The sequence below is a fragment of the Centruroides sculpturatus genome, unplaced genomic scaffold, assembly GCF_000671375.1.
Source record: "Centruroides sculpturatus isolate CEXI.00-Female unplaced genomic scaffold, Cexi_2.0 scaffold258, whole genome shotgun sequence".
Classification (NCBI taxonomy): Eukaryota; Metazoa; Arthropoda; class Arachnida; order Scorpiones; family Buthidae; genus Centruroides; species Centruroides sculpturatus.
Window position 1 is genome coordinate 552,242 of NW_019384607.1, and position 11,224 is coordinate 563,465.

Below are 11,224 nucleotides of genomic sequence, written 5' to 3' on the forward strand. Positions count from 1 at the left end.
GTACAGTAATACCTCGACTTACGCTACCCCGATTTACGCGAACCCGGAGTTACGCGATTTTCAAATCTCGTCGATTCGTCTTTTGTTTGAGCGCCACGCAACCCTTGATTACTCACTCCCCCCACACTATTGTTCGGCTTACATATTCGGACGTGTCGCGCGGAATCGACACATAGCTACAATTTATTTTGTGTTATTTATTTCTGTGTTTGTTATATCTACGGAGACTCGATAGGCTCTATGTGGTGATTTCTTGTAACCGTGAACGAATCAAAAGACGAGATAAGATTAACGAGAACATTTATTAGATTACATACATCCGACTTGGATTTTACACAAATTGCGAAATTATACCCCGACTTACGACTTATATTCTACTTATATTCTACAAACAATAAACAATAGTGCAGTTTTAAAACAGAACATTATATTGTTCGGTCCCACCTATCGCGTAAGTTCGGGGTATTACTGTACTTTTTATATAATGGGTATTGATGCTATTAAATTTTGATTCTTAATTAAAGATTAGGAGCGTGGGGAGAGAGAAAAGTCATATCTCGAGAGGGATCGGACTTAATAAAGATTTTACTCGTTATTAGGATTTACAATTCTTTATAAAACTCATAATAATTAATAATATAAACAGTTTTCTATGCATTATGTTTGGCGTCATCTGTTATGAGATAAAATCTCATAACAGATGGCGCCATACATAATTTAATTATTAATAGTATAATTAATAATATAAAAGTTATTTTTAAAATTAAATCTCATAACAGCCGGGAAAGTTACAAAACTTGTTGCAGGATTTTTTTAAAAATTTCTTACTTACTTGTTAGAAAACTATTACATTCCTTACTGCTTGTACAAAATATTACATATAAATTATATATTTGCAAAAATGATTGACCATTTAAATTAAAACGTTTTATGCCAAGATGAGGCAGTATGATCACATTGTTTATAATTATTGAAAACCACTAACCACAGTTTCTATTCTCTCCACTGATTATTTTTTATTAATACATAATTACAGAATAATTTTAAAACAATTTTTAAAATACCTAAAAGGTTTGTAAAGACTTAAAACTATCGCATATTCGAAAGGACAACAGAAAAAGAACAAACAGTAACAATAGAATAAAGAAATGAAGAATGTAATAACACAACTTTTTTCTAAACTCACATTTAAAAACATACAATTATAAGTATAATAATTATATAAAACCAAATTCAATCTTACAAAACGTAAGAGAAATGGTTACTTAAAAGCGAGCGAATAATTTATTAACATAAATATATTATCTTTTTTATTTTTTAATTGCAGTAAGCATCTCACCTCACCTACAAGCCGCATATCTTTGTAGACAAATCTGGTTTAACGTCTGGTCAAACATAATTTATTTTCCAGTATATTAATTAAAACGGCATTTTATTTTTCTTATAATGGAAATGTTAATTTTCGCGATTCTTGATCGCAGATATTACATTATGCTACATTCCTCTTGATTGATATCACCTAAAATCAGGTAAATGTCAAAATGTCAGCTTAGATTCGAGTATAGACATTCATTAATATTTTTAACTCTTATTTTAGTTTCGATTTTGCGTTAATTCCAAAATAGAAAAAATGGCGCCAAATCGAAATTCCACTGTATACATTTATATAATGTCTGAATTTACTGGAATTGGGAATATTTTTATAGATAAATGGAAAATAGAATTAGGTTTTTATACTGACTCTCTCTATGCTCCAGGCAAATTTAGGACAACGCGCGATTGAAGCGATCGAAGTGATAGAAATATTTATTAAACCAGTATAATAGCATTAGAGCTATTGGTAGCGCAAGGACCAGTATATCTATCGACTTTGGTAAAATGAGCGTCCAATAAATTGAGTGTTTGCAAGACTTTTTAAAATCTTAATGAATTGAGATTTTGGAAAAAACCGTTTATAGTTCATTCATTCAAAAGGCACAATAGACAGATAAGTTACAATAAACGGTATAAAGATCATATTATCGAATTTTCCAGCAAAGAATTCTTATACTTTATTATTTGTGTTGTGGAATGAATAAAATTGAGAAATAAAGCACGTGAATTTTTGTGTCATTTGAATTAAACAAAGTATCATTCATTTGAATAGGTATTTTTTGGATTTCAAACTGAAAAAATTGTAGACCTATAAATTCCCTCTGTCCTCCGTATGGCTACATTAATCTCGAGAATGATGTTAGATAGATGAAAGTCGCGAACAGATATGGAAATCGTAGGGACAGGGGCCACCGATTAACTGTACAGGAACTTTCTAAGAATGTAAATAGTAATTTAGAATTTCTTTACACCATTATAAAAATTTGTATAAATATATTTATTTTTTAATAAATAAAGTTTAAATATTTGTAAGAGTATTACATTTGTTTGAGAGGTTTTTAATTCTTGTAATCATTATCATAATCTACGAATATTATTTAAATTTGTAATTTAAATATATTTTAACGGCCAATTCCATCTCTTTTATTCTTCTATTAATATCATAAATAGAAGTCGATGTTAATGAACATATAACTAAATTTATATTTTATTATAGAAATCCTTTGATAAAAGTTCAACAAAAAGTAAACAAGAATTCTCAAAGAATTAACAATTTTTTCGCAAATTTTTGCAAATAATTTCGTCATTATGAAGCTAGAAACTTTTTTTTATTATTATTATTAAATTTCTGTTTAAAAAATTGTTATAGAATTTAATTGGAATCGATCGAATGATTTACCCTTTGAATCAAGTAGCTTTAACAATGTCCAACGAAAAATAAAGGAGAAAAATAATTGAAAAAGCATAAACAATTGCAGGAAGTTTTATTCAAAAAATATTTTAGCACGTGACGAGAAACCCAGATTTTTTTCCGTTTTTAATTAGCTTAGTAGCGTTTATTTTCGGGGCTTTGTGTAGTTTAGGACGAATATTACACACTTCCGACTGGAAAAGCCAAAATCTTAACTAACCCCACCATCTTCTGGGCGTCATTAATCTATTGATGTCAACTTTTGACAAGATGAGGGAATAATAATAATAACTGATAAGAATCAAAAAATAATAATAAAACAATTATTACACGATTGCCACGAACTAGTTTTGTTGCTAGCAGGAACGTGAGGAAAATTACGAATGATAAAACATGTAAATTAGATAAGGCAGTGTTTACAACGTCATATTTGTATTTTTGACTTACCATCGAATGTCAATACGTCTGTTGAATATTTTACAAGCCTGATGCTATTTTTTCCGTAATTGAGTGTTTATACTTTGTTTTTCGTGTTATATTAATAATTGAAAAGTAATAAGATATTAAATAGTCCTTTGATTGTTTCCATTTGTTTTCTTCGCGTGTACTTTAAAATATTTTGTCTAATCGTCAAATTCCTCCTCTATCTTTTCCCCGAGAGGTATGTGTCGAGGTTTGATCAAACTTTGTCAACGTATCTATAATTAATTTATGAATATATTCATTTATTTAAAGATTAAGAGTTTTAAATTTAAAATTAGAATCATAACAGATTAATTTTCAGACAGGAAATTTCTATGAGTTAAGTTTAAATAATAAAATTAAAGTATTAGACGTCACTGACTTTGTTCTATTTTTAAAATAATATAAGAGATAAATAGCTTATCCAACGATTATGATAGATTGTGGTTATTTCTAAACTTAAAACAATAAAGATGAATATTAAGGTACAGATTAACAAATGAAAAGAGAGAGTTAATAATAAAGTTAGACTCGATGTTTGAATCCTCGATCAAGTAAATACAACTTTGATAAGAAATTTCTTATCATTTGGTCAAAGTGGGTTCATAAACGTAATTTTAATATTCCTCTTTCTCAGTTTTAAATGTGAACTAAATATACAGAAATTCAAATTTACGTTAATTAAAGTTATGCAATAAGAAATACGTGTAAGCCTAGGGTTCCTGCCAACATTCTATAGACATTATATAGACATTCTATATTAAAGGGGATGAAGACCCAGGCTACTCATAGATATTGCCTGGGATGGAAAAAGTGAGAGAAAAGGAATTTAAGTAAAGAGGCGAAGGGTAAAAAATAAAGCGAGACAGGAAAGGGAAGTACCATGTGCTCCTGCATCGGTTGTTTATTGAGAAAAACAAAATTACAAATTATTTAAATACAGAATATACATGGTAACAAAATTAAACAAAGGTAGCGCCCGATTTGGACGTGACAAGTCATTGAGAACAGAGTAATTTTAGACCCGACAATGTGGTTAACACTCGTAGCCTTGAAAAACAGAAGAGCCCAGACAATTCAAGAATAAGATGAAGTTTGTTATGTTAATTCGTGGAAATTTTGCATCTCGAGCGCACTTCCGTAGTTCTTATACTGGTCCCCGCCAACAGGATAAGTTTGAAAGAATAGACGGCGTTACTCAAAGGTATTTCCGTAAAGTTGGTGAAAAGAAGTGAGAAGAATATAGACGGTAGAGAAAGTATTGGTGGCAGGGGCCAGAGGAAGATGAAAAAGTGGAAGGGAAGATAGAAGAGGAAGGAAATCTCATGAGGTGCATCGGCATTTATTAGAAACACAATCAAAATATTTACAGCAAAACATATGTACAAAATCAGGAGGAACCAAATCAATCTTTTATAAAAAATATTTCGAAAAGCTTCACCCAAAACGAAAATGTCCTACGTCACCACTGTACATGGGGGTCTAAAATTCAAATTTGTCCGAGTCCCGTGAAGTTATAACGCGCCACTGAGTGGAAGAAACATAATTAAAAATACGTAAATATAGAACAATTATTAAAAACTTCATGGATTCAAAAATTCCAAATAATGTACAAAAGAAAAACAATAGTTAAAACAAAATGTAAATAAAATCAATTGCGAATTTAAAGTATAGAGCAAATAGAAAAAATATACATTGATTTAACATATCAACATTTCATCAATATCCGTATTTCTGTAGAATCTACAACTTTTGTAGTAGAAATGTAAGATGGACATAATTCTTTTTTCTTAATCACAAAGATTTTGTGATTAAGAAAAGAAAACATCAGTAAGATTTTGGCATCCTTCCTTAATTCTTCCCGAATGTAAAATATAATTTTTTTCTAATTAGAAAAATGCTATGACAAAGGTAACTATATTAGTTGTTTTTAGTCTTATATTCTCTCTGTTGGATTAAACGAATTTTACCGCTTTTTTATTTGTCTTTCTATAATGTATATTTAAAAAGTTTCGTTGTAATTACAACATTTCCTTGTGCTAATTTTACTTTCTCAGCTACTATGTACTGGTATACGTAACGAGGAAAAGTACTGGAATCGTGTTAAGTTTCACACTCCGAGTTTTTTTGCAAATATCACGTTAAGTCATTGCTTACTTTTTTATACTGTGCTCTAAACATTTAGTGAATCTCTAACAGTAGCCGGATCACGTTTACATTTTGTCAAATGTAGCCTCGTGAAAACGGTACGAGTGGAAATCAGCGAAGGCCATTGATGTGTTTGTGATATCTGTCAAAATTTGAGACAATTGCTCAGGATAGGTTATTATTCGTATATACTCCGTAAAGTTTGGTTTTACCCAAGAAATGTTGGAAATTACTCCTGGAGGTCCAAGTAAATCTGAATGACAAGCATTTTGTTTTTTCATGTGAACAATAATCTGTAATTCTTTGCGTAGATAATTAACCAAACTTTGCAATAAACCTTTGCCATAATTATATAAATTCATTGCATTTTTTATCTTGGTATCTTGAAGACAATCATTAAGTCATTTAATGACTGGCTTAGGTTAAGCCAGAGTCTGTTTAACTCTGATTTTCTGAGTTCAATATCGAAAACTGAATATCTGTTTACAAAAATAGAGTGTGAATTATCGTCATAATGCCGGGCCCCAATTTTTTACATTCTAATTTAAAATAAAATAATAAATAAAATCTGATCTCGATATTCATCTATCTAACTTTATTCCCGAGATTATCGAAGGACGGACGGACACACACACTGATGACAGTGGGAATTTAGAAGTCTGCAAGTTGAAAATTGTGGCCCAATAAAAAATTTTGTACTAGTGCCATATCGTAAATCTGACGTAAAATGAGCCAAAATTGTGTCTATCGAGAAAATATGTAGGATTAAATTTAAAAATTATACATTTAATTTTATTGTAAACGACGTGCGAGAAGTTTTAATTATAATAAAGACAAAATATGAAATGTTGAAACTCATTTTATTATTGTCCAACGTTATTAGAACTGTAGTCGTGTTTACAGATACAAGGAAATGGTAGTTACATACCAACATTGTTATTGCTTTGTAATCATTTAAACAAAATTAATTTCACCTGTTCTATATTATTTTATTTTTAATTTTTTTTCGTTGTTGTTACGCACAATATCCTTCAATGATAATTCGTGCAGTAATTTGGAAATAACATTATTCATTGGAGATTCGATAAATACGTACAAGGCTGCGGAGACGATCATGGTGAGGAGCAACACAAAGGTAAATATCATCATCTAAAAAAAGTAAATTAATATTTTAATAGGTTGTGAGAAGCCACTTTCTTATTTATGACGTGTTCGACGTACAAATTTGACAAATAAATAACAGAAGTAATATAATATCAATAGAAGTGAAGTTTCTTGTTTAGTTATGTTTGAAAATAAATTATTTCAAATAAAATGCATTTTAAATAAATAGAAAGGGGTTGTGTGATATATCATTTAGGGTTAGAATTTCACAAGGAATTGACTATTGAAATATTTTATTGAACTACCTCGAACGGTTACAGATTTATGCACGTTACACGATGTGCTCTTTGTACCTTTCTGGGTACATTCTATATTCTGTAGCAGGGTTGTTAACTGGCTTTCTTTCCCATCCTGAACTATTAATTTTCTTATTTAGCTGCATATTACTTAGAACATCAGTAGAATATAAATATTATTTTGAGTATCAAAATAGATAATAGAAAAACGATAATATTGCTCACAACATATTTGAGGAATTCAAATATAAAATTAGTTGTTTTCACATTCAAAGTGGATTTATAGTAAAATAGCAATTAGCTGCAATTTTTTTAAAAAATTTATGAAAAGTTGTGAGCATTTACAGTTTTTTGTTACACGAATTTTATCGACGACAGTTTATATCTAAGTAGAGAATGTTTTCATTCTTGTTATTCATTGTCAAAACAAGAAGCTTTAGCTGCTTAGAAGCTGTCATGGGAAACCGCATTCCGAAAAACAACTGACAATAACGAGTACGACTGTTTGTTTTGGCTGTAAATTCTCATCAATATTTATTATGTATTTTTCATTTCTTCGTTCAAAACATCTTTTTTAAATATCATGATAACTTTGGCGATATAAATTTATGTTGGAATAATTACTTTATCTATGTATATGGTTAAATAATAATTAAAACGGTTTTTAATTTTCTTATTAGATATTACTAATTAGACTATTTAAAATTATATACGATATAAAGTTGTTTGTTTAAATATAACTGTCAACCAGTAGAAATTCGTATTTTGGATAGCCTGTTACATACATCTTTCAAAAATGAATAAAACCAACATCATCGATAAACATGTAAATACAGCAAAGAGTAACTTATTTGACTTTTTGAAAATGTAAATTATAAATGATTTTATTATCATTCCAAAAACTGCTTTTATATTCTCATTCGATTAAATTGAAATGTTGAAAATGAAATAAAAGTTGTATCTACTTGAACGTTTTTAGGAAAGCTGGGGGAAAAACGTCGTTAAACTTAATCGAAATATTAAATAATACAGTAATTACCCATTACAAATGAAAGATATAAAACATTGTCTTACCAAATTCAACTTGGTGATTACGAAAGAATTTCTTATCGATGCAAAAATGAAAAATATAATTGCCTTATGTATGATGAAGATCCAAATATTTAAATGCTCTAAGATCACGAAAAACTTTGATGAAAGAAACTGGTTGATTACACCTAAAAACAAAATAAACACTTTTATTAAATTAATTAATCCTTAATCGGAAGTAGCCATTGTGTAGTTAATCATTACACGAAATACTTATGTGTGTTATTCGCTCGTGTTTAGAAAACTTTCTAATTTGCATTAGAATTAAAACATCAGAATTAATCCTGATTTTGAAAGTATATTCGAAACCAAATACACCATTGTAAAAATAATATCGAAAAACCAGAAAGAATATACACAAATAAAAAACTTGTTATGATCTTTTATAATTCCACTTAAAATAAATAAAATTAATAAGTAATGAAAGAGCAAAGTAATACTTAGCGTAACACTTTGCATATACATGGTAACAACTATTTTTTAAAGGTTGCAGACCTAACCTTATCGATTTTTGAGATATGTATTGCTGTAAACGTTTTTATCTATATTCGTATATAATACATAATACATCTGTATTTACTGTTTTCATTTTGATTATATGGACGTACAGTACTATACAATACATTTGTTTTTGTATTGCCAGTCATTATTGCTAATTAAATTAACGTCGAATCTAACAGATGATATCATCCGTTTATTTTAAGTATTTTACTCCATTTAGAAGGCGGATAAAATGTTGAAGACGAATCTGTAAACCACGTGTTACGTAACCGTAAGCAGAACTCCAATCTTTATTCCATATACAGTATTAGCTTTGGCTGGACGCATGTTTTGTCAACATGTTTAACCGTATTTCTTGTATTTATTTCCAGCTATTAAATTTTGCCATAGTAGCGGGAGATTATCAAGATGAATATTTCATATTTCATGTTAGTTTATCGTCACTTATTAGTCTATAATCATGATTTTTGTCGAGTGTGATTGGCTGGTGTTATTATAGGCAAATTTAATAATTATACGAACATATACACTTATCCGGTAGTTGTTGGCTTATTACGTATGTACAGAGATCGGGATGTAATACAGCGGTTAATAACGGCTCGAGAAGACAATTTCATATAGCTTAAGACATTAGTTATAAACTTTACTCACCTCCATATCCATTGGTGCATGCCACACAAACCCAATTTACTCCAAGTGTCCAGGCGAAGGGGGCCAAACACTGATGTGCGAGTAGAAAGTTTTCATTCGGTGAAATGTTGTGCGGTGAAGGTATTGAGAATGTCGATACAATCAAGAGAAGAATGGAACAAATCCAAAACACAATTAAATTTTTCTGGAAAATACATTAGAAAGACTATTTGAAATAGACATAGCATGTGAATAATATAAATTTTAGTATGTTTTGTCAACATGAAGGGTATTTAATATGAAAAAACTGCATTCGTTAGAATAACGTGATCAATAAAGCAATTTTGTATTATCACTTCTACATTCATTATTTCTATTAACGAATCTTTCTTTGCAATATAAGCTACTATATAGCCTTAATATCTTGTGTAATTAACAGACAAGGGGAAAATGTATTTCTGACGGTTCTTGTTTGCGCTTTTATTAAAGAGTTCTGACATAATGCTTGTTATAATTATTGTGGAAGTGTTATATAATTCACGTGTTTAATTAATTTAGAAATAATTTAGATGTTATGTATTAATTAGAATATTGCAAAGTTTATTTTTTGTCGATGTCAGATAAGCATTGTTATATAGAAATTGAACACTAATTTTTTATTACTTGTCTAGCACTTGAATTATAATCTGTAGTGGCTTTGTTGTTACGTATTTCGATTTATAATAGATGATTTGGTAATTATTTCTGAAATATATTTAACTTACTTGCTCAAATTTCATAACTTTATTCTTCGGTTGAATGCATCCCAGCAATACACCAGAAAAGTAAGCTGACAGATGAGAGAACCATGGTTTGATGTAATTATTCTGTATATATTTAATATTTATACTGAAAATGCATGTAAATTATATAAGTATACAGTAAAAGAAATGATTTGTAATTATTAATTCATCATAAATGTTGATTGTTATTACAAAGATTTGTTTAAAATCATACTCAGTCCTGTAAATTATTGCATAATATTTTCCTGAAAGTATATCGTTTACATGTAAGATAATTCCTTCTAAAATCAAGAAAATAATAATGACGAACCCAACATTGGGCCATCTGAAATATAAAAAATATATAGTTTTCACACATAGAAACTCATTAGACTATAGTTTTTTACAGTTAATTCTACATTATATCTATAATTAATTGTATTAAAATTGTTCTGCATAGTAATTAGTAAAAGTGTTCTTTCTCCATCGGTAAAATGATTTCATTCATCTGTTCAATCCATGAAGCAGATAATTAAATTGAAATTATTGCAATATAAATAAAATTACATATTATACTAAATAATATTACTCTTACCTTTCATATATATATTGTAAAATTATACAAAGTATAAATAGTTGCATCAGAGCAGCCATGAACCAAGTAACTGACATTTGCTGAAAATAAAGTAACTTCCCGTAAAATAAAAATTTTTTATTATTTTTGTTAAGAAATTTTCAGTAATACTATACACTATGTTATGTTGATATTGAAAAATTGTGGTATATATGTGATATATATAGCCTATATATTACGCTGTTACATAGAATTATATAAATTTTACATATGGACTAATGTGTGTTACAAATAAAGCAAACCACTCCCACAACACTTAAATGACTAAAAGTAGGAGGTCTGACAAATTATGGCCAAACAACGTGCAAGGATACACGTTCCAAGGCCGGTGAGTGTGTGTCGAGACTTGGATTATGGAGTACTATGCAGAGTCACTCTTTGAAGTCCAAAGGTAAGTGTAGGCAAAAATTGGAGTCATTATAAATACATGAAAATCTAAGCAACGGATTTATTATTTAGTAAGGTTTGATAACATAACTTGCACCATTGTTTTCATAAACTTTTCCAATGACGCTCTGAGAAGGTCAAAACTAGCGATGTTCCTCCAGCCACGAGAAGTAGGGACCCCTATACAGTGCTGTTTGCAACAAACATATTTAGAGTTTATTCTGGTTACTTTCATTTTAGATACATTAAAATTCATTTTTGTCGTAATGTGTGAACGAATTGCAATTGCAAGATTCCAATTACCAAATTACCAGTCTTTACCAAGAACATGTACTTGTCCTATACGCTCAAAAACTTTATTGTAGTCTTCTGGTAAAAAAATCAGTTCAGTTTTTCTTAACATTTTTCCACCCTTCCAAATGCCCTA